The sequence below is a fragment of the Neopelma chrysocephalum genome, unplaced genomic scaffold, assembly GCF_003984885.1.
Source record: "Neopelma chrysocephalum unplaced genomic scaffold, ASM398488v2 Primary Assembly neopelma1_97027, whole genome shotgun sequence".
NCBI classification, from domain to species: domain Eukaryota; kingdom Metazoa; phylum Chordata; class Aves; order Passeriformes; family Pipridae; genus Neopelma; species Neopelma chrysocephalum.
The window spans coordinates 2,421,771-2,446,347 of NW_020925669.1; the positions used below are offsets into that span (position 1 = coordinate 2,421,771).

General features: G+C 41.5%; 1 protein-coding gene and 1 long non-coding RNA gene across 16 annotated transcripts in view; one reads left to right on the plus strand and one right to left on the minus strand.

The window, feature by feature from the left end:
• CELF4 (CUGBP Elav-like family member 4) overlaps positions 1-24,577 on the plus strand; it is a 699,885-nt gene that overhangs the window by 194,866 nt on the left and 480,442 nt on the right. The gene's annotated exons all lie outside the window — the stretch shown is intronic.
• LOC113961054 lies at positions 13,191-19,414 on the minus strand. The gene is made up of 3 exons (XR_003532183.1): positions 19,336-19,414; positions 16,272-16,345; positions 13,191-13,255 (listed from the first exon to the last, which is right to left on the minus strand). It is a non-coding gene; the product is annotated as an uncharacterized LOC113961054 (long non-coding RNA).

Sequence of the window (24,577 nt, forward strand, 5' to 3'; positions counted from 1 at the left end):
GTGATTTATGCTAGCTGACGTCTTCCATTATAATTCAAATTTGCAATTTCCTCTTAATTGTTTTATAGAATCATTACCTTCAGAGTACCTTTTTCATGTCTATGTGTAGGGCAATTCACTGACTCCAGTCCTCTGTTTAAAGTTTGCCCTTTCTTAGCTATACTGTTCCTTCACTTTATCTGATTCCCACCTTGGTATCTGTGAGGGGCTGACGTTGTGTGAAGCTACAGGAACAGCACAAAGTTGCCACTCATAAAACGATTTTCAAACATGAGAAACAGAGCATTCAATTTTCCTGTCCAGAGCTGCATCCTTAAGTTGGCATTGATAAATCTGCTCTTTATTTGGTGTCACCGAAGCCAAGTCCAGAAAGATTTCCTGATGCTTCTGGATCTCTCCCTCTCCATCTGTGTGGTGGATAGATCTCCTCCTGCTGTGAACCATGAAAGTGCTGCACCACAGATGCTGGGGACTGGAGCACATCTGGTGATGGAAACCAGCTCCAGTGGGTGGGGCTAGGACACTTAATGCCAGCTGAGGATCAGCAGGGAATGGTGGACCTTGTTGGGACTTACACTTTGGACACACTCAGATCTTTTCCCCCAGGATTTATTAGTATCCTCTTATTTCCTTCTCCCTTCCAAAAAAAAAAAAATATCCCAAACTACCAGAATGATGGTCTGTCTCACCCTGTCCTCCTCCTCCTCCTTTCCCAACTAGATCATGCTGTGAGTCTGCAAAAGTTTAGCAATAATTAGTGCCGACCTCTAGCTGCTCACTGCTTGCTGGGAATCCGGGTTGTCAGCTCCGCCTGTCAGAGGGCTGTGAGGAAATGAAGCATTGGGAGGCACAGAGATGTGGGAAGGAGGAGGAGAGATGTCCCCGCGCTACAAAGCACATTGCTATTAAAGTGTCAGTTTTTTGGTTTACTGTTGCAGTTTGTGTGAAGAGTTTATGGATCAGCAGATAACAGTAATTATCACAGAGACTTTTCTGCTAAAGTCTAATCTAACCTTTTATAGTTTTGTACCACAGGACCTCCTTCTCCTCACCCCCTCTTATTTTTTAAGAGCTTATTGGGTGATTTTATTATTTTATTTTTGTTTTTTATGGCCTTTAAATCATCAAAGTTGACATCAGACACCTTCACACAAAAAAAGGATGCATAGATTAATTGAACGAGGGGGAGGATGGTAGGGTTTTATTAATAATACCAATCTAGAGAGTTTATTGTAGCAAAACCCAGGAAGAGATTAACTGTATTAAAGGGAAAGGGAGGGGGGAGTAGAGAAGAGTGAAAAAAACCTCAGAAATGTTAGTCAAGGTGAGATGTTGTCCTGAAATTTAAAGCTCTTGAAAATTTATTGAATAACATTCAAGCCTTGCAAATACTGGTCCCAATCCAGAATCATTTTGTCAAAGGTAATGCCTTTACTCTCACTTCAGGAAGAGAATGGGGGGACTGTGACAGTGAGGAAAAATTTAAAAAAAAAATCATTACTAACATTGCTTGGAAGGATTGACAAACTACTACAAGGTAACTCTTTACCAGTTTTATTTTCTTAAAAAGAAAAATAAAAGGAAACTGTTTGGGATGGAAGTGTTGCAAACATTGCTGAGGCATCTTGTGCTTTTCTTTTGCTGAAAAACAATTTTTCAATGAAAATACCTGATACACTTATAAGACATGACGTGTCATTTTAACAGAGGCACAACAACTTTCTTTATTTTTATTGCTGCCAACACAGAGTTTGCTGTGCAAGCATTATTAAGAGGTCCTGATGGGGTTAAACTCTCACTTTGTAATGCCTTCCCCCCTCCTCCCTCTCTCTTGCCACTCCCACTTCTCCAGAATAAAAGAAGGAAAGGAGAAATATCTCCAGAAACTAATAATGCAAGAGACAAGGGGTGCATTTTCCTTTCCCCGCCCTTTGTGTTTTCCTTCAAAACACTTCAGAACTGTCAGCTCGGGATTTTATTTTCTTTGTTCACCATTTCATAATATGGTAAAAATCACCCCCAAAAGAAGTACTTATTTTGGTTTGTTTTGATTATAGGTGTATGTTTTTGACAAGATCTTGATTCACAATTGTAATAGGGGTGGCTTGGAGACGACACACCCATAATCAGAGCCCCAGTACAGTAGGCACTATTCAAACACCTAGGAGGAGGTGAGCGCTGCCCGAAAGAGCTTTCAAATTCAGCAGGGAAGACTCAAAAAACTTCGTTTTGAAGTGGAAAGTTGAGGCACAATGGGCAAGACACCTGGTCAAGTGTCTGTGCAGCACGAATGGGACTGACCATCCTGAAGATGGACATGCTAAAGGTGGTCAGTGCAGAGCATGATCCATAGCTATCTGAAACTCTTCAGATGTCAGAGCAAACCACAGCCCAGCTTTACCAGTCCTTTAGGACCCTGGAGTCTCTGGTCTTTTGGCAAACCATTGCACTTTCTGATCACATCTCTGAACAGGCATCTGATGGTCATAGGGATTGGAGCAATATCTTTTGCATGTAAGATTTTAAGCTCTTCCATTCACATACAAGTTTTTTTCTGTGATGCTGCCAACATAGACTGCTTGGGGCTGGGGGCAACTGCTTGCTATTTCGATGGGGAAAAGAAGAGATAACCCAATATGAGCCACACAGTTACAGACTCCCTGTAAGAAAAAATAGTAGTTAATGAATTATACAGAGGGAACTATGAGTGCAAGGAAGCCTGGTGTGATAGTAACCAAGCCTTTGTTAGCTAAAAGGTTTCCACATGCAACAGAAAGAAATAATTCTCTTAGCCATTGCCATCCACCAGCACAAAGACCTTGAGTGTGGTTGGTTAGGAGAAGCTAAAGCCAAACCAAACCATTATTAATACATCTGTTTGTCTAATGAAAAGTTACTAGGCAGGAGAGAGGCACAAATCATTATGGATCAATTTAACCTCAGCCAAAAATATGCAGTGTTATTCATTTCAGAATTTGAGCTAACACGAGCATTTTAAATACAGTGGAGTGCCAGGGCTGCCTTCTTACTGGCCTAGCCTTTAAGGAATTACAGTATTTCCTCTGCCAGTCCAAGAAAGAGTCATAATAGAGGATCCATCCAGTCTACAGCTCTGTGTATTCAGATTTACTATGGATGACTGAGACTATGGTGAGATACATAATTTTTTTTGTGTGTGTGTTTCTTCATATGAATTGGTATTCCTGCTACTGATGGAGGACATAGCTGGGTGAGCTTTTGTCTCTGTTGTGCCATGTATTTGAATCATAGCTGACTTAATTTAGGCATTTACTATTCCAAATCAAGTTCCGAGAGCTTTTCTCTATGAAAATGCCAAAACACTCTTGAGGGTTAAATTGTTTTGCACTTAAGGTACTAACCTGAGATTTGGGAGATCTGGTCACCCTATATCACACTCCCTCCTTTATCTTTGTTCTTGGTTTCTGTTTGTAAAATAAGAGGATATTTCAGTACAGACATATTTGGATTTTAGTACACTAAAGAGCAAAGTTTATTTTGACAGAATAACTCCATACAGCAACTCAGGCAGATTCTCGTGATTTGTTTTGTATCTACGAAGGGTAGGTAGAATTTCAAGTCTCCAAAGATGTCCTGTTGGGGCACAAAGTGTCAACTGGTATGTAACTTCCTGCAGGGATATCAAGGAACAGTCGTGAAAAGGCAATACCAAGACAAGGTCTTGGGATACCATGTAGGGAAAAGCACCCTTTAAATTTATTTATTGTTTATTATTTATTTAAATTTATTTATTGCTAGAGGAAAATAATGGCATTGGACAGCAGTCACTTTTCAGACACAGAAGGTGTTATTGATCCTGCCTAAGCAGCAGTGTGAGTACACACAGCCCTGGTGCAGAAACCCATCGCTGTCCTGCCATGCCCTGCTCATCAACTAATTGATGGGGAATGTCCTCAATATACAGGCCTTCTGCTGGTGCTCAGCACAAGGATGAACTCACCTTGGAGGAATATTAGATGCCTGGATGCCAGGCATATCTCTAGTTTATCAATATTGGGGAAAAAAAAAACAAACAACAAAACAAACAAAAAAAACCCACACACACACAAAAAAAACCCCACAAACAAACAAAAAAAACCCCCCACACCTAAAAAAACCACAAACCAATACATACAACAAAACATCCCCCCAAATTTTCACCTTCTTCCTTAAAGTATATAAGACCAGCCCTCTTCAGCCTAAAACGACAGAGGAACAGCAGGAACAGTGAACATGAAAAGTAACAGTTCACTTAGCAGGAGAGCAGGCTCCTGGTGTTCGAGGTCTCTGAGAAGCCTCTGTCAAATGGCAGATGTTGCACTGGTGATCAGGCTTTGCTCTTGTTGGATTTAGCACAGTCAGAGGATTTGGACTGTTCTAGTCAACTGTGAAAGCAAAGTTTCCTTTTTTTTTTTGTTTTGTTATAAATCTGAGAGAGAGAGAGAGGAAAATAAAACGCCCATCTTTGAGATACAGAGAAGTGCAGTTTTATTCATGTCATAATGGGAAATATTTTCATCTTGCAGATCCTTCTCTGGATGCCTCTGATTTTGACATTGTTTTTATAATCTCTGTCCCTTTCCTTTGCCCCTCAGCAATATTCACTCTAGTTTATCTAAGCCCTTCCTCAGTCACCTGAATATATGTTTTAAAGATTGAATTTCTTCCACAGAAGTAGCCCTATTATATTTTCTCTAAAAACTGGAAGGAAATTGCTTCCAAGAGGGTATATGGCAGCTTGGATTGCAAAGGCTACTGGCATCTTCTTTCTCGAGCTCCGCAATATGCAGCCAGAGATGCCCTTATTGCTGCTGGTCTTTTCATTTCTGAAATTAACCATGTAACCAAAGGCAGTAGCTCATTTCATGGCTTTGCTGGGAAGCAAAGGAGCCAGGGACAGATATCCAGGCATTTTTACTTTGGCTGCAAATTGATTTTAGCTCTTGCTCTGGAGTTTGCAGCTGGCCTTTGGCATCTGGAATAGCATTTGCTGAGGAGAATCCAGCACAAATTAAGGGCTGTAAAAACTTTGTTTTGGACGTTCTCTCTGCAGGAGTGAATTTTACTTCCAGAAAGTGCAAAGGAAGGGTGGGAGGTTGACTTCTCAGACCTCTTGGCACTTCCTCCAGAGCCCCTTGCAAGTCTCTCAGCTCCCAGGAGTAGCCTTTTGGGGGTTCATACTTTTAACCTCTCTTTAGAATTAGGGATGACAGAGCTGTCTAGAGGTCATATCAGAGGCATGGCATAAATGCTTTTATTCATGGTTGGACACTCAAAGGCCACCCAAAGGCCTTAGGTTTGATGATTGCAGACCTCAGAAGACCTATGGAGGTGTCTGTGTTTAAACACTCTGGTTTTGAAAGTTCTGTCCTAAGAGATTTAATGAAAGTGATGCTGCCATGTTGTTGATGGAAACAGAGACAAAACCTAGGAGTCTGGCTCTCCAGATGCCTGCCTTAAACATCAGTTACATTCTGTCTCCTGCTATACTACAGCAGATTATGGCAGCCTATAGGGTTATGAAAAAGTGCAGAAATTTCTGCTGAATTTGGCTAAGAGGAATCACACCCTGGGAAATCAGTATATTTAGCATGGGGGTTTTTTTCACATTTTAGGAAACTGGTTTCTTTGAATGTTGAGATGGGACAGTAGAAAAACAAGTTAAAAAATTGGAATTATTTTTAAATAAAAAAATCCATCACCAAAAGGTCCAGATCAGCTCTGTTTCCCACTGCCCTGAGGAATCTGCAAAGTGATCTCAGCTGTTAAATGTTAAAAGCAGGGAGATGTCAGCCCTATAACAGGCATCTCTCCTCTCATTGTCAGCTCTCTTCTCTGGCCACAGCAGAAGCCATGAAGCACCTTTCTAGGCAGGAGGAAGTATAATTTTCTATATATAAACATAGTGGTTCAGGAACCTCCCTCTGCAGTGGCATTTAGGAGCTGGAAGCCCCTTTAGATAGCAGTGCCTCTAAGGACCATTCAGTCTTCAAGCAGCAAACAAACTAGTTAACCCTTGGTTTTGTATTCTCTGGCATTCCATTTAACACCCTCCTTTACACCTGCAGCAGGGAGAGCACTGAAAAATGGTTACCTTCACCCTGCTTCTTCTGCCACTGCTCATACACCCATTATCCCTTCTGAACATGGTACAAACCATAACTTGCTCAGTTACAGTGTGCAAAAGCTCATAGATTCCTCCAAGACTGGTCTTTTTACTGACTCCAGAGCTTCATTCTGGCCATTGTTGCCTCATGCAGGGGCAGATTCAATGCTTTCCAACTGATAAACCTCACAAGTTTTATCTAACTGAGCTCAGCCTTCTGCCACCATCCCCACCTGCAAGTTTCCACTGAGAAACAGAGAATTCTTGCTGTGAATGTTATTAGTGCCAGTAACCTGGTTAATTCCTGGTGGCTGCAGGTCCCTGTTTCAGTTTGAAGACCACTTGAAAATGCTAGAGAATCTGTGAATATCCTGAAAAAGAACAGGCCTATTCCAATTTGCTTAGATAAACAAAATTATGTGAATTCTTTTCTGCCAGACTAAAATTTCCTAGAGACACATTTCATTAAAAGAAAAAAAAAAGAGAAAAAAAAAAGGGAAAACAATTCTTGTTTTAGTCTTTCAAGTGTCTTTTTGTAACCATAGTACACTGAAGAAAAAGGCTTTTCCATCACTCCACACCTCTTGATTAGTTTGGATTATCAATACATCCTGATTATCTACATGGAATTGCTTCAAGAATTATCAGAGGTGACATTAAATTGATTAATCTAGTAAAGCTTTTCTTGCAATTAGATTCATCCCATTTCCAATTACCTAAGCACTTGCTTGTTTTTTTTCTGTGGTGGAAGAGGAATCACTGAGATGTTCTCATATGCTTGGTGCACTCTTCCCCCCTTTGCAGAGGAGTTTATCTCAGAAATAGAAAATCACAATTCAGCGTTGTATCTCCAACAGTGAGAGGTCACTGCTTCCAGACCTTTCAATGAGAGGGGCAGAGTTGAAAAAAATACCAGCTCCAAGTCAAAGTTGTAGAACACAGGCAAAGTTATCTTTTGACAAATCCAATTTCCCTATGGTCTTTTTGGTAATTTCCACTTGGAAAATGTACCAGTCTCTGGGCTATCCAGAGCAATGTTTTAAAGATGGTCACTGCTGCTTCATACCAGAGAGGTTCTGTGTTTGACTTGCTAGTTAACATCACAGGAGATTTCTGGCTGCTCCCAGGACAGTGATTCCATGTGAACCACCCCTTTCTGACTCTGCTGTGCCATCCATAAACCACAGATAACAACTTTTCCCATGTACCCACGCTTTAATCTGGTCACTCTTGACAGTAAGCTTTTTGATTTCAGAGGAGCTGTGCTGATTTACGCCGAGAGAGTATGCCTTGGAGAAGTTTTTGCCCTGTTTTCCAGCTCTGTGGGTTAAGAACATGCCAAGTTTCCCTGAAATTAGAGATGTGGGTGACTAGTTGGCTGTGTAAGAGTGGACTTCTCGTGAGATGCCCATCTCAAAGGGAGAAGAGCAAGCTGTTTTGCCACAATCCCATGCTGTGTATAAAACAGGACTCGATAGAGTGAGATGCTTATCAGCCACACTGAAAGAAGAGGAAGAGCAGTGGAAGCAGTAGGAGGGAATCTTCACAACAGCTTTAAAAGAAACACATTTGAAATACAATGAAAGGTCTCATTGGGCTGTAAAAAAATAGAGAAAGGGAGAGAAAACAGCAACCAACCCTGCTGTTGTATTGTCTTGTTAACAGTGTGTCACCGAATTTAGCAGAGGGAAGTTTCTCCCACACATCTCTCCTCACACAACTGCAACTGTCACAACCTCCCGAGCTCTGAAGCACAGCTTTGATCCTGTGCAGCTCTGCCCCAGTTCTGCAGCACACAGAAAGGAGAAGAAAGGGGAATCACCTAGCAGATTTTCTGGGGGAACGAAGGACACCGTTCCCAAGACAGGGTTAATTGCCATGACAACAGCACTTCCCCAGCATCTTTCCTGCCTCTGTCAGAAGGGCCCCCCCTCCTCGTGTCCTCCTCCCCTCGCTGCATGTGTTGTGTTAATCTAATTTGTTCAGCTCAGTGGCTAAACAAATAACTGCAAACCTGGTGCTCATTCAGATGCATGGCGAGAGGGGGCAGCTCTCTGAAATGATATTTACTTGGTTATCTGATGATACACAAGTTGTGTAAGAAAGGACAAGGCCTGGGAAGGGAGCAGACGGAGAGCAAGGTGAGATAAAAGTGAAGGGGCTCCCTAAGTGCCGACTGATTTGTGACTGTGTCCTGCTGCGGTTGGGCAGATTGTACTGAGCAAAGTTGGTCATCGGAGCGTGATGTGGAAAGGCTGTAGAGGAAATCTACTTCCAAGGATTTCCACCGAAGTCCCAGCAGCGACTGAACAAAACTGCTAGAGAAAAGGAAAAAGGTTTCCTGGGATCACTGGGTCCCAGAACAGACCTTGTAACAAAATCTGCTCCAGGCAAGACCTGGGCCTCTGAGCAACTTCGTGAGATTTGTGATCCAAAAAGTGTTTGGCCTTTTCAGTTTATTTCCTGGTTTACTAATTCCACTTGTGACTATTAAACCTGTTTCCCTCTTTTTAGGTACTTTTTGAGTTCTCAGAAATCCTCAGGGATGCTCAGTCTTTCACAACTACGTCATTTGGTTGGCCTAAACTTTGAGAATTGTCAATGAAATTTCTTCCCATAATGTCTTTGCCTTGATTTCCAGAAGATTAGATTTAGTTCAGAAAATCAGAAGTAAGCTCCTGGAGCCCAGCCTACACATGGTCCAAACAGCCTGTGACCATATGCCTTACACTATGTGCATCTTTTCTAAAGTGTTAGTGTTCTCTTTGGGGCAGAGCAGATCCCTCCCAGGAAGCGAGGCAGAGGGAGCACACAGGGGAGGGGTGCCAGGCATGGAATTGGGCACCCACATGCAAAAGTTGTCTTGCAAATTGCTGAGTGCCTTGAGCATCTGTTGCCAGTGTGGAGAGTGCAAGTACCTCCTCTTCTTTCTAAGCCACTCTTTTCTATTTATTTTTGCCAATGAACATGAATTTGTTCATCAATCCAATATAACCAGTGATATTTCCAACCAAACTGGTGAGCCATAATTGCAACCAGGTCATCCTCAGATTTCACATGATTTTTCCAGCATGTTTGTGCTCCCTGGATTCAGGACAATCTGAGGGACAAGGGAACAAAGCCCTACTCTACAACCTCTCCCTCACCTACCTGCACTTTCTGAGCATCTGCTTCTCCTGTTAACACAGCCTGTTGTACTCAGGATGAGCATTGACTGGGGTCCCAACAGTTGTTACAGCATTGTGTTATGTATTACTAGCAATAAATAGCAGACCACTGCTGCTAAATGCTAAATATGTTTTGTTTTCCTTAGCTTCACTAAGCAGAAGAAAAACCTATCAGGTCAGGTCTGTCCAGACTTGTAAGAAAGGACTTTCTTAATTTAATGTTAATGTGAAGTCTACTGCAGTTAAAAATTATGCCTTGTTAGAAGCACTGTACATTCAAGAAAAATTCAATGCTTCTCTGAGGACTGACATGTCCACACAGTTACACTGGTCTTACATTTTAAAAACAAGATGATCTACTCCCTGTCATATTTTGAGGGAAATTAACAAGCTGCAATGTTGGTCTTGGAACGGTTGATTTTTTTAGTGCTTGTGGTTTGGTTGGTTTTTTTCCTGCCAGAATTACAGCTGTGTTCTCTGAAACCCTACCTTGTTTGGAGGTAGGTCTCTTTTCTGGGGAAAGAACCTGAGATGATGCTTCAGCAGTCCTCCTTTCTTTCTTTCAGCTGTTTCATGTTTTGTTTTCATTCTTTCCTCTTTCAATATTTCTCCAATCATGCCAGATTTGGGGAGGATATGAAAACTTCCTCTGCAAACCTCCTGCTCCCTTTCCTTCTTTGCAGCATGGGATTTTGCCATCTCTGGCTTCACAGAGAGAGAGAGAGGTGACCAAAACATCAACATGCTAATCTCAGAGCCCCAGGCCATTTTTCTTACTGTTGCTAAAGAACACAGCCCCACTGGCTGTGCCCTGAAGCTCTTATAGCAAGGAACTGAATTTTGATACTCTCTTTCCCTCTCTTGCCCTTTTTTTCCCTGCCTTATTTTATAATTATATTTATTTGAAATTGAATTTTAAAGGTTCAGTCCCTAAAGGCAGTGAGATGTAATTTCTGGTGGATATTAAAACTGTATAAAACTGCTCATATATCCCCTCATGAAGAACAGCTGGTACTCAGAGAGGAGGAGAGAGAAAGAGACTGACTCTAACCTTCTTGCCAGCTATGCAAAAACCCAATAATAATAAATAAAAAGTTATTATTTTCCCTTGAAAAAAATAAAGCTGAGGTTACATGAAGCATAAATGTTTGCTGTTTAGATTAGAAACAGATATTCAACCATATAATTTAAAGTAGTGCCATTAAATTCAGTGCCTTGATGTTGGCTTGTGCTGGTGAAAGGTCTAGCATGGAACAGCTCAAGCTGTTACTGTCTGAGAGTGCAGGATAAGGGACAACCATGAAAACTGGGGCCTCACTGTATTGTGTACAGTGGAATCCAAGACCACATTATTATCCAGGGTGCATATTCTGATGCCTGTATTTTTAGTTCATCTCTTTCTCAAAGAAGTATTGAAACAAAAGGGTGCAGATAAAAGTGTATTGTGTTAACCTGCATGTATGTGACAATAAAGCCTAGGGTTTACACTCACACACACAGAGACAAAATAGACAAGAACAAGAAATACCAGGACACAGATTAATCAGTGGTGGAGTTTGTTTGATCAAGGTAGATTAGGTCCATACGGTGTAGGCTTCTATTTCTCATTTCCCTTCATAGATAATGGAGAGGTAAGAAGGACAGATGGTGAGTTTTAGGGCATGACTCACATTGGCCTTGAGCAGATACCAGTGTTTAGTTGGATAAATTATACTCCAGACTGGTGTGGCTCATGGTTCCATCCCCAGTGGCTGTGAAGAGAGCCATGGATGAGACCTGCACAGGTTGTGCACTCTCATTGCTGACAGGTAGTTACATTGGCTAATACAGCCAGTGACCTGCTCAGTGTTTCAGCGGCAGAGACAAGAGAGGAGCTCAAATCTCTTGACTTTGAATCTTGTGTTTATCCTTCACCTGCTTCAACAACAGGGAAATTATTTTTCTGATTTAGAGTGGTGGTTATAGCATTTTATCTTATACAGATGCATAGCTTTGGCTTTTTTTGTCCCCGTTCCTGTTGCTTTTCAGTTAAATTAATGAGATTCATTTTGCACTGAGAAAGCAATAGAAAAACAACAGTGGCCTCAGCAGCCAAATACCCCATTAGTGTGAGGGTTGAAACATCTCCACTGGCCCTACTGGGCCAGGGGGCCATGAGCGTGACTTGGAAAGGACAGATTCCTAGAGGGCTGCGCAGAGGTCTACTCACCTGATCAATAATTCATTAGGTACAATTTGTAAATAAATGAGTGGAAAATATCCTTTCTTTTCTTCTAATCATTCCAACTAATCTGCTGATCCAGAGAACAGACAGCTTGACAGGGAATGTTATCTCACACTCCTTGTGTAGGAGGAAGAGGTCAGGCTTCTTTTTCAAGTCTCACCTCACGGACTTTGGATGGATTTTGGCCCAGGAGGTGTCGTTTGAGCCGTTCGTCTCCAACTTTAGCCTGATTTCCTTGACAAAGTGCTCCCAAATCACTGTCTTGAGCGTCTCACCATTTATTTTTAATATCTCAGCTCTTTACTCTTCTATAGAGGCCTGTAGAAATATCATATTCAATCCAATGCAGCCATGGGAGAAGTGGAAAATTCAAATATGGTGAAGGAACAGCCTTTTTAGTGTAGTGGATGAGGGTGCTCTCTGTCACCAATCCACTCCATAGCCATAGTCACATCTCTTAGCTCCTCTTTCACCTTTCCCTTGCCTCATCTATTTTGACTATATTTTCTTGTACAGAACTTCTCAGCTACCACTACCAGCATGATATTGCAAACACAATATGCCCCATATTACCCAGGAATGTATGAATCCCTTCCTCCTCCACATATACATGCATTTCCTGCTGAAAATGTCAATATTCTGCAGAAACCCATCTGTTTTCAGACCAGTCTTGTAGGATTTCACCACTGTAGGACAAACGACAGGTTGGATAAAAAGGAACCTTTTGGCTCTCCAGCCAACAATCTCTAGAAGGAAGGTAAAAGCAAGACTTCTGCAGCTCAGTGTGGAAGAAAAATGCTCAGCTTCTGGACATTAAGGTGATAGTCCCAGCTGAGACCAGAGAAGAGGAGTAGGATCTGGGTAAGACGTTCTTCCTGACACTTATGTGGTTACTTTTTCCGCAAAAGACCTGTAACGGAGCACAACCCTGTTTTTTTGGCATGTGAATAATTCTGGCCTACCAGTGTTATTCCTTGTCCTACCTTACAAGAAGGGCAATGAATTAATTCCACAGTGGTAGTGTCTCTCTAACCTGACACAGAACTGTAGAATCATTTAGGTTGGAAAAGACCTTTAAGATCAAGCTCAACTATTAACGCAGCACTTCCAAGTCCACCACAAAACCATGTCCCTAAGCCCCTTATTTATCCATCACGGCTATAAACAGCAGCCTGTGACATGCTTCACCCCTTTCTAGTCCCCTGGGAGAGCTGGTTTCCTCCTCTGTTGTCGCAGTCAGACTGGAAGTTGAAAGGAAGTGTGAAACCTCATGTCTCATCCCCTGCTACCAAGCAGTAAGACTGAACAGTATACAATGTTCTTGTATTTAAATATGTGTATTTCCATACACATGAGCAAGTGTACAGTGGCACAGATAAGGCACCATTTGCCCTTTGTATTCCGGTCACCTGCCCTTCTTTTTCATTCCATTGATCTAGAAACACATAATATTATTTAATTAGAAATACATTTTCATCATCAACAATAATACTAAAAATATCAACTTGCTTCTTTATTCCCTTTGTTTTCTTGGAAAAGTTAAACTGTAAATTAAGTCTGATTTAGCTTTTCTGAGAAATCTTGCCACGATGAAGATCTTGCAGTGACCTAAAGTAGCTCACACTGGTTTGAACTCTGCAGCCCCCGGTAGAAAATGTTTAATTACCTTCATTTTGCCAAAAGCTGATCTGTTTATCCTGCAGTTCTTGGGGATCTCTTGGACTCCCTCTGGTGGCTCATCTACCACGATGTGAAAGGAAGGGAAAAGTTGTTTACTCGGTGCATTACATCTGGGTGCTGTTTGTGCTGCCGCTGTGGCTTGCATTAATCTCTCTTACTATTTCCTAGGGCTGTGTCATCCTCCCTCTGCCTAGTGATTTTCAGTCAAAACTCAGAAAGGGCGTGATCGGCTCAAGGTATTTTAATGCCTGGTTAGTGGAAATAACAAACCTAATCCTCAATTCCCTGTGGCATTAAAAAATAAAGAAATAAATGTCAACATGCACATGAATGCCCAGATGTTTGCATCAGCACCTGGGGAAATCAGCTGGATAGTAAAGCTGTAAGGCGGGACTCAGGTTACTCCTGCACTACACAATCTCCTACTTACTGCCATTGTCCACAGCAGGATACTCCTGCAGTTTAAAACCCAAATGAAGAGTGGTATCCATGTACTCAGAGAATCTGGGAATTCATCTTGAATAACGATACAGACAAACATACTTTTTTTTAACTTTGTTTTGCTGAAAGGAACTTTCTTCACGAAAACAAAAAACACTAGTGTTATTTGCAGCACAGCTGTTTTGCTTCGTTTGATACTTTCCCTTCCAAATTTTTAAGTCAGCTCTTTCTTTTTGTTGTTGTTGTTTTTGTTGTTGTTATCTTGGTTTGATGGTTTTGTGTGTTTTTTTTTTTTCTTCTGGCTGGTTTCACATGAAACTGGATGCAATCCTGTGTTGTGCTGCAGCTCAGATTCTGGTGAATCTGGCTTAAATCTGCATTTAAAGTCAGTGTATTCAGAGAGATATTAAAATATTCTGGTGATACATTCTTGTCTTTAGTTCTGATAATGCCAGTTCAGTCTTATCCATAGTATGAGCCTTTACACAACTCAGAAACGAGGATAAGTTTTCCTGGCGCAAACGCAGATGCAACAGTAAATCTGTTCAGGGTACGGGGATGGTCAAAGACTCCCTACATGAGATCAGTGAGCTCCTAAACCGGCAGGAGTAGCTTCACCTGCATCACAGTAGGGATCAGGGATCTTCTACTTATAGTGTTGCCCACAGAAGTCTGCAGCACAGATAAAGCCTTTTCCACTTCCCCACTCAAACTGAGTTTCAGGAACAGAGTTTGTTTAAATGTCTAAAAGACAGATATTTACATCTGAGCTGATTATCTCCACCCGTTCTGGGGTCAGTGGAGGGAATGAATAGCCCGTCTGTCCTTAAAACAATCATCTTAAATACTTGGTTCCAATGACAATCCATTCAAAATTATTTATCTGTGATGGGAAGACTATCTCAAATTCAGATATCAAAGGTTTGGATGTCAGAGTATCTCAGAGGGGCCCAATGCTTATATTTAGGGAAAAAAGTGACTTTTGCTTTTCAGTTTAGGATGAAGTGGAAAGTGTAAAATACATTTTTCATTAAATCTGCTCCATATCAACAGAATTTTACATTATATGATGCATTGTTATCTAAGAGTATGAGTTGGTAAAATCACAAGTGTTCAGGGAAAACACTGTGAAGGAGGAGACCTGCTCAGAATGAGCTTCCCTGACTGACCATTTAGCGTGTCTGTGACAACACCTTAAGTGCTGAGAAAGGAAAGAGATACTCACACAGTAAATGACACTTGCAGCACCTTGAATAAGTGCTATGAAACTCAGACTGGGCAGTTGATTTTTTTATATATATATATATATATATATATATATATATATATATATACACACACATATATATATAAAAAACATTATATATATATTATTGAGAGGTATATTCTTTTTTTTCATTACAATAAGTACTTAAAGGTGTGGACTTTGCATATTGCCACCAATACACAAGTCCATTTGACCCAAGGAATCTTTAACCTATTTTGTTACAGTAGTGTAATTTTTTTTTATATTTTCCTTTTCCAAAAAACAGAAGAATAAACACTCTGCAAATAGAAGTTCACATATATTTTAAGTAGTCCCTTTTGAGATCAAAACTGTGCAAATACTTCATGGAAGGTATTGGGAGATACAGCAATGGCTCAACAGAACTTATTGTCCAGAAGCTGCAGCCATGTTGTGTTCTTGCAGAAAATAGTCTTCCTTTCTTAGAGAAGCTCCTGAAATAGTTCTCCATTAATGTACTTCAGCCTGGTTTCATAGAAGTCAGTGCCATTGCACTGATTTGTACATCTAATAATCATTCTATTGTCTATGAAGAAGACGACTCCTTATGGGCCTGAAGCTCCTGAAGACAGCGAGATGACTTCAGAGGACTTAGAAGCAGGCCCCTGTTAAGCAGAGATGGAAATACCCAGCTCTCATTTCACATGAGCAGGAGCATAACTGGGACAAGGGCTGAGGTTCTCACCGTCGATTACTGATGCTGATCATCTGGTGCCCCTTTCTTCTACCACGGCAAATTCTACAGCAGGGTTTCCCCTCTCATGGGGAACAACCTCACCCCGGGTCAAGGAAAGAATGCTGGAGGGAGGGTGGAGAGTCAAGCCCCACATTTGTAATCTCCAGACAGAGAAATGCATTTCTGTGTAACACAGAGTGGGCCATTAAAGTGCTGGAGTCAGCTGGAAGTGCTTGCAGCAGTTCCTGGTCACTGGCCAGTTGGTGGATTAAGGATGGCCAATGTGACATGCTGTTTGCCACACACAGGGCTCCTTCCCCCACAGAGGGAAGGCCAGGGAACAAACCCAGCTCCCTGTACCAAATATCTGCATAACAATCAAACAGATCTATGGAAATGCCAAAATTGCACATGCAGATCCCTGGGAGCAGGCCTGGGGAGCAGAGGAGCAGCCACCCTCTCCGCCCTACTGTCTGCTACAAGGCAGACCTTGTCTGGTGAATTTTAAAGCATCTGCTGCCTTCAGAGAGGGAGACGTGAGAGGATTATTTTTCCCCATTTTCATTTGCTTTTAGGTTTCTCTTGAAGGCACTGGAAAAGGTTTGCCTTGATACTCACTGTTGAGGTGTTGCCAGAGATTTCCCCCATGGCACGTGCCAGTTGTTTTTACACACCTGTCTGTTAGCACAATGCAGGGAATCTCTTTGGTGGCTCAGGCTAAATCAAGAATGAAGAGCACAGTCTTTTCCTGCATAGTTATCAGAAAACAGATAGTGGGCAAAATACTTCTATGTGCACAGCGTTCTGCTTGTTCTGCTGACTGAGGGATACAGAGGACACTTTTTCAGTTTGGGACTTACTGACTTAAACTCTGTTACCAGAGAGTCAAAATAATTATCAAAATGATCCATTCTATCTTGAAACACAACACCTAGGACCCATAGCTTAAGGACATCAGAGGTGTAAGATCACAGCACAGCCTCTGTTGAAGATGACTAAGATCATTCTTTATCAGATTTTCTGTGTGCAGTTTTGCATCCTTACTCCAACTGAGCTTAAAATGATCCCTCTCTCCCTTTTCTTTTCAGCCACCAAAAGGCTTACATCTTCCCAAGTCTAGTCAGATCTCACTGGAGTCAGTCTTTTAACAGATCTCAATTACGAATCTTTAAGAAATACCCCCAAAGTGAGATGGTCATGGCCTTAAGCTATCTTCCATGCATTTCATTACACCTACTATCATGGAGAGAATTTTGTGGGTCTCCAGATACCTTTAGGATGAGCATCAGTACTGGTTCAGGCACACAATTAATGTGGGATATTTAGAAGCATTTAATTGCATCTTTGGGGAACTGTTTATGTGTATCCCATATGTTCCCAGTCGAAGCAGACTTCACCTGCTCCAGCCAAACTTCTTGTCCCTCTGAATTGTGTTTGACTGCCAAGAACCGCAAGCCGTCCAGCATGTCAGGTAGCTCAGATAAATGGAAACTATGAGTGGAAACTATAGCTGTGATTCAATCTCTGAAGATGAAAGAGTCAGGACTTTCCTAAGGATCTCTGTACTCTGGTGAATTAGGGGCACAGGCTCAAGCACTGACAAGAAGGTGACTCTGCTTGAGCAGAGGAGTTGGACAAGATGACATCCAGAGTTCCCTTCCAACCTTAACTATTCTGTGATTCTGTGTCAAGGGTCTGTCCATACTATTTTGCTGTTACCATGCCCCTTGCCATGTTTTGTGTCCATGCTTATTATCACTCTGCCATCATCCCCAGGTACAGCCTAAGGGATGACACAGACTGTTTCAGGCAAGTGGGACTCAGCCCATTCCGTTTTGGGGAGAAGGTAGGAGGTTTAACTACACATGTGCAAGGATTTCATGCTTGCAAAGTCAAAGAACAGTCCATGGCCTTGTTTAGTTTATTAACGTAGATATGTGGGAGCCCAGAAAAATAGGTTTGAAAGATTTCCACTGGCTTATTTTTTCCCAAACCCAGGAATTCAGATTGCAAAGAGGTGCAGGTCGGGGCACAGCCTCGTGGTCAGGAGCATGAAGTCATAGAATGTGAGCCTTGAGTTGCACATGGGCTGTGTCTCCTCAAGGGGTGTAGACAAAGTACAGCTCAAGACAGACAACCTTTACTATTTTCAAAGCTCATTTCAAGGGATCTGGGGAGAAGGAAATTGTCCTGTAACATACCTTGCAAGGTAACAGGAGCTGGAGACCTCCTGTGTGCTTCTGCACAGGAGGGCAGAGGAGAGGTTTATAGGGTGTTTGGACTTCTGATCCTGAAGCACACAGCCTTAACTCAGCTTCTCTCCCCTGTGCATCTCTGTCACTCCACACATGCAGATAGAAGCCTGTTCATCCACTGTGTGCCCTTCTTTCCCTCTTACTGGTGCAAACATATGTGCATTTACATGCTCTGCTTTTTCTGCATCCTCCTCACAGCCCCTGCCCTCTCTCCCACCCACACGCTATAAAAATCTGCCACTGATCCAGTTAGTAAAAGGTGAATTTTTCCTGCCATCTGGGTGTTCAGTGGCACAGATTCTCTTGGCCTGCCTACACACACTTGCAGGCGCGTTACGCCCTCCTCTTTCCCCTTCCTCTTTCTCTCCCCCTCCCACGAGCTGGCAGCAAAAACAAAAGGGAAATCTTCAAAACCACTATGTCAGCTGCCTGTGTCAGTGTGGGTTGAGAGGACGGATCACAGCGCACTCATCTCCCAGTAGACAAAGGGGACTGTATTTCAATAAATTTACATACTACAGAAGACTGTGTAAGAGATTGCTTTGGGGAGCTCTCTGCCGAGTTGCTTTGGGGACGCCAAGCCCTTGACTTGTTCAGGAAGGGTTTGATGCCACCTGCTCTAAAACTCTCATGTTCTCCACATCCTTTTAATTTCAATACCAGTGTCCGTTGTTTGCTTCACAGAACAGTTTTGTTTTCTCCCAGTTTGAACGAAAGGCTGTTTATTTATAGATCTGGAAATGTTGGCTCTGGGCTTGCTCTCAGGGAAGAGCAGTGTTAGCTTTCCTCTGGGTAGATCCTGTACACACCTTGCTCCTGAACTGCTTGGGTCTCACTTAAAAATCAAGACCTATCTAGAGAGGATCACTCAACCTCTCTGCCTTCCTTTAATTTTTTGCTTCTATTCTGATTAAATCCAGTGGAAATATTCTAACTTAGGAGAGCAATCTGGGAAAAATATAAGGTGTCACTGAAAACAGCATTTATGTGTTCATTTCACTTTTCTTGAACATTATGTATAATTTTTTCCTGTGAAAAGATAATATTGAAACACTTTTGCAACTGGCTGTTCAGTACCGATTACATCTTTTTGTTCAGAAAAGAAGAAGAAATTTTCCTTAGACATTTCTGCATTTAAGCATTTCTGAATTGAGTATTTTCATGAGACATGAGCAGTGGTTGCCTTTTTTTTTCTTTTTTCTTGGCTTCAAGAGAAAGGGCAGCTGTAGAAACAGCAAAATTTCCTGTGTTTTCTGAATCCCTGTGCACCTCATGAAACATTGCTTCCACTAGGACTTTAGCTGAACTGATCATAGGCCTAAATGCCATCCCAGAACAGCACAAAACATAGGGACTGCCTTCCAGATGGTTGCTGCTGTTGCTAATTGGAGGAGGTTGGTGTTGTTCTGGACCTATTGCAATTATCACCTCCAGGTGGCACAGAGAAGACTACGACTGCACAGTCTGATGAAGTGTAACTCACCTTTAGGCATAAGATATTCCTTTTCCATGTTCCTATGAGCTCAGACTGATGTCATGGAAAAGCCATCCTACCATACTCCTCAAGCAGAGGAAGATTATCTTCACCTAGAGACACTCTTGGGATTTAGAGCTGGGAGTAGAAGGTTGGTTTAAGGAACATAAGGAGAGAGGAGCTATCAGCATTTCATACACCCACTGCTGGCATGAAAGAAGTGGCTTCAAACTCCCTCTTAGGCATGAGCTTCCTGTGTGAGAGGCCAATAAGCCTCCCTGTGGCTCCATACCCGGTCTAAACGATGAGGATACAGCCCACAGTGGAGCAGAGAAGCAACAGTGCATGGATGCTGGTGACATGTGCCATGAGAAATGGGATGGGTGCATTGCTAAGAGTGGATAAAACAGGGGTTTTATCCGGTAGCAAAGTACCACATGAAACACACCTCCAAAAAAGAAGTAGCAACCTGCTGCTTCAGTGTTTATGTGGCTCTGGAAGTGCATCATGTACCCAATCCATGGAAGGGCAAGGCCTGGAGCAAGAGGCTCTGAACCAGGTCATTTTAACACTTCCTGACAGAGGAGCATTCATTTAATGCAGAGAGAGAACAGCTGAGCAGCTGAGTTTAGAGAGAAACGCCGTAATCTATTACGGGGCTTGGGCCACCATTGATCAATATGGCAAAGTCAATAATAGCTTTTGATTCCAGCATATTAGGCTGACTGTCAGATTCATGTTTATTAGAAGTTTTTACAAATAAGTCAGGCTTGAAGGAAAGAGAATATGAGTCAAAACTCCAGGTGGAAGGCTGATTTTCTTTTTTTTCCCTCAGGGTTATCGTAGAATCATGGAATCATAGAATGGTTTTGGTTGGAAGGGACCTTAAATACTATCTAATTCTAACACCCTGACATGCTGTACAGCTTTTTAAGGAGGGGGAAAAACCCTACCATTCCATATACAGAATAAAAAGCAAGTAAAATCCATTTGATTCAAGTTTTCAGTTAAGGAGAATAAGGATTATCTGAGGGTTAAATATGTAATGACCAAAGCCTCATATCTAATTGTTTCCCCCTGAAAATGCCATCTCTGTAAATAAGTCAATTCCATTGGTGTCTCAAACTCTTCTTAAAAAGAAAGAAATAAAAGCCCAAAATACTTTAGGCATTCCACATAACATCAAAGAGAAGTTATAACTGTAACATGAATTTATTTTAAATTTCCAGAAAACATGAGGACTGTTACATAAATAATACAATTAAAACAATACAGTATGTTTTAAAAGAAGAAATCTAGAATCCTTTTTAGATCCATCACATATGTTACTACCTCTTAGTTTTAAACCAATGAATTTAGAATATTTTGACTGAAAAAAATGTTGTGAAAACAGTAAATATATAAATACTTCAGTTATTACAGATATTATACTGGCAAGGGAAAGTGGAAGAAGGAAGGTAAAAATATAGAACTGCTTGAATTTAATCTCCCCTATCTTTTTTAATCAAGCATGTCCCAAAATACTTCCTGAAAGTTAAACAATACCAGTACAGAGACAGTGAATTAGAGAGAAAGGGGAATTAAAAGGTATAAGAAAAGGAAGGAAAAAAGCTATAATAGAAACTAATGGGAATAGACAAGAAAAAAAGGGAGATTTTGCCTGATGTCAGGAAATATGGAATATAGAAACAAGGTCTGAACATAGCAGTGACAAGATTGTTTTAGGGGCACACACAGAAGTCTGTCTTGGATGAAATTAGAGTGATAGGAGCTAACAGAGGCAAGTGAGATTTGTATGATCGGTAGAGAAATACACACAGCAGCACTTTGATTTTAGTTCTTATTTTTTAATCAGCAACAGAGGTCAGCAAAATTAAATCTCTCCATTACAAGGAAAAGGCTCTTGAATGAACAAAGAGGTGAACAAACCTGTTGGAGAGCAAGTAAGTCTGTGCGTCAAAGTTCAGCCTTGAAGGAATATGTAAGAAGAGCTACTTTCGTCCTTATCTGAGTCTCCTCTGAGACGTTAGTGCATCCAATGCATTTTAAAATTTGATGGATTTCTGTGGTCCTTATCTTCTTTGTTCTGCTGGTGCTTTGCCCTTCTGCTTTCCTTTGATCACTGCTTAGGATCAGTTTTGTGTAACGCTACTGGGGCAGAGTGTGTTGGCCGCCTTGCTAGCCGATGACCCAGCAAGAGTGGTACAAGGACATTACATGAAGAAGAGTTTTTCAAGAGATGCTGGGTGAACAGGTTTATCATAATTTATGAACTCACAAAGAAGAGGGCTTTGAAATCTTCCTGCTCCAGCACTTTGAAATCTTCCTGTATCCAGCCCTTCAGTGTATAACTCACTAGGTTTATACACGTTGGTAGGCTCATGCATTTTGGTAAGATCTGACAGGCCTGGAGCTCAAATGGCACCCCAGAATAAAACAACAGGCTCTCGCTATATGCCAGTGGTGGTTTTAGTCAAGGACTAAAGCCTGTTTGGAGTAACATTATCAAGCTGCTCTTTCATTCTTAAGATGGAGAACGGCTTCCACCAGCACACACCAGCAATGCCTGACTTCACTGGTGGATTCTATAACGTTTTATGTGCAAAACTTCTGCAAGTCTGAGAAGCGAAAACCCAGGAAGTTTCTAAACTGCTGATTTCAGACACAAGAGTACAGCCAGGGGAAAGATCACTCTGTAATTGCCATGGGTTTATACACTTTCCCCAAACATCTGTTACAGGTCACTGTCAGAAACAGGTTATTTTGTTACAGACTTTTAGTCTGACCCAGGATGACAGTTTTTACGTTCTGATTAATAGCACTAATCCAACATCACCAACAACTCCTATAAATCCTCTTACCTGTTCTTCAGCTCTTACCTACAGAACCCCAAGAATGGGAACACTACAAAGAAAATTCTCCTTTTTCCTTGCAGTGGGTATCTTTAAATCCAATCCAGTCTACCAGGTTTATCATTCATTCTTCTTTAAGCCTTGCCCTTATCTCTTGTCATTCCCCCTCTCTGATCCAGAGCATTTTGCGAAAGGATGGTTGAAAACTAGAGTGAGGGCCAAGATGGTTGTCATTCCATCAGAAAAGGAGTGCAGAGAGGTTTACATAGCATCACAGTACATTGTGTTTTCATTCCCATGTTGTCATCATGTCACCATTCAACAGAGGGTAATTTCCCCCTTTTCTTGTTTTTTTTTTCTCCAAAGAAAACAGAGAGACATATTATTTTTCAGCCTGCCAAACACATGTACTAAAGACAGGAAAGAAAACATGTTCATAACCCTACAATGCTTGGAAGGGTATAACACATATTTTCATACTGGAATAAAAGCTAAGTTTGCATCCAAGGCTTATTGCTGTACCTATACCAGGATGTTTTCAAGCATGTATCTCATGGGCACAAAACTGTGTTCTGTAGCACTGGTGAGGCAAAGTGGATTAGTGCATTTTATTACCTTGTGACTCAGACAAAATCATTCTACACATTTAATGTACATACATGAACTTGAAGCCAAATCCTTCCAGAGTTAGTCTTTCAAGATGATTAACAGGGCTAGGTTAGTTTCTGCACTGTGCTGTAAAACGAGATCTGGTGCATCTTTTGCTTGTTTTAGTTGCAATTCTTTTCTACCTGACATTTTAGTGGAAAGAAGGAATATGAAATTTTGATGGTTTTTTTCCTGATGCTGATGGGTTTGATTGGCATACGTTCATATGACCTTTCTTTTTTTCTCCAAGTTCTATAGCCATCTACATGCAGAATGGTTTTTTAAAGCATTTCTTGTGTGTTTAGTGCGACTGAGTCTCTGTTTAAGGTCCCCAACTACTAGCCTACAGGCAAGAATGAGAGAGAGAGAGAGAGTCCTTCTTTGTGGTAACTAACTCTTTACATAATGAGCCCTTTGCAAATTCTCCTTGCATACTTACCGACACCCCCGCAGTTACTTAAATGGGCATTATTGGTCACTAGGTCCCAAGGTCATTCAACAGAATGGGGTTGTTAAAAATAGGAATGAGGGTTCAAGGCACAGGGTCAAGAGAGATTAATTGAAAAATCTTCCGCAGGCCTGACATCATCTGTGGAATGGCAGTGCCCAGACACCTCCAGCTGCTGTTGCGTTTCTTGCGAATGTAAATGAATGGCTTCCTTTGTGGCAGTGGGGTGGTTTCCAGGCTGGGTTGTTCATTTTCTTTATGTTCTTTGCCTTTCATTTTATTTTTTCTTTCTTCCAGTTCATCTTCTTAAGTAGTCTTCTTCTCAGTGCCTTTTAGTCTTCCTTCCTGCCTTGTCCCCAGCTGTAACCTTTCAGCTTGTTGGACAGATCCAATTAAACACAAAGTTCTGACCAGCTTTGTGAAATCAGGATCCCGAGTAGAGGAACTGGTGTTTTTTTACCAGCCGATTTTGTGAAAAAGATGTCTTAGTAGACCGTTCACCATCACTGACACTTGAAAAAAGGTTTCACAAATCAAAGTGCATTACTTCCCTTGCAGACAGAATTGCTCACATTTGGAGGTGGGTGAGTATTGCTTTTCTTCAACCTATGTAAGACATCAAAAGTGTTTGCCTAAAAGGCTCTGTAAATCTATTCCTTCTTTCATCAGCACTCATCCCTACTCTAACCTTCTGAGGTCTACTAGATCATGGCAAAAACTGAGCTCTGAAGGTCACTAGAATCCCACCTTTGAGAACTAACCATAAACCCAATCATGGAAAGTTTAGATGCTTTGAGGAGGGTGTCTTCTGTAGGGTGTCACAACTTGGGATTCATGGATAAATGTGTGTAATTAATACACATCTGACCTAATTGCCTAAACTCTATAGACAGACAGTGGAGAGAAATAGGCAATTCCAGAGAGTGATTCTCCTGACATCTACATTTGAATTAAATGGATCGTTCTCTAGAATTGACTATTTCTCATGGGTTGTGAAGGTGACCTAGATGACTATCTCAGATGTAAATGCCAATACTGTAGATGACTAAATCTGTACCGATGATTCTGCTCCCAGCGTTCTGATGAAGATATGCCAGTACTGAATTGCTTCTGGCTATTTATGCCTTAGAAGAGCCTGAGATCAGGACTTGCATGCCAGGAGAACGCCCCTTCCCAATGTTGTTTTTTTGGTAACGAAACAAGACAAGCAAAAGAATATGCCCATTCAACGAACGTGTCTGAAGTTATGCATCTCGCCCACGGTAACCTTGAAATTTTGGTACAGAATTGGTAATAAGACTGA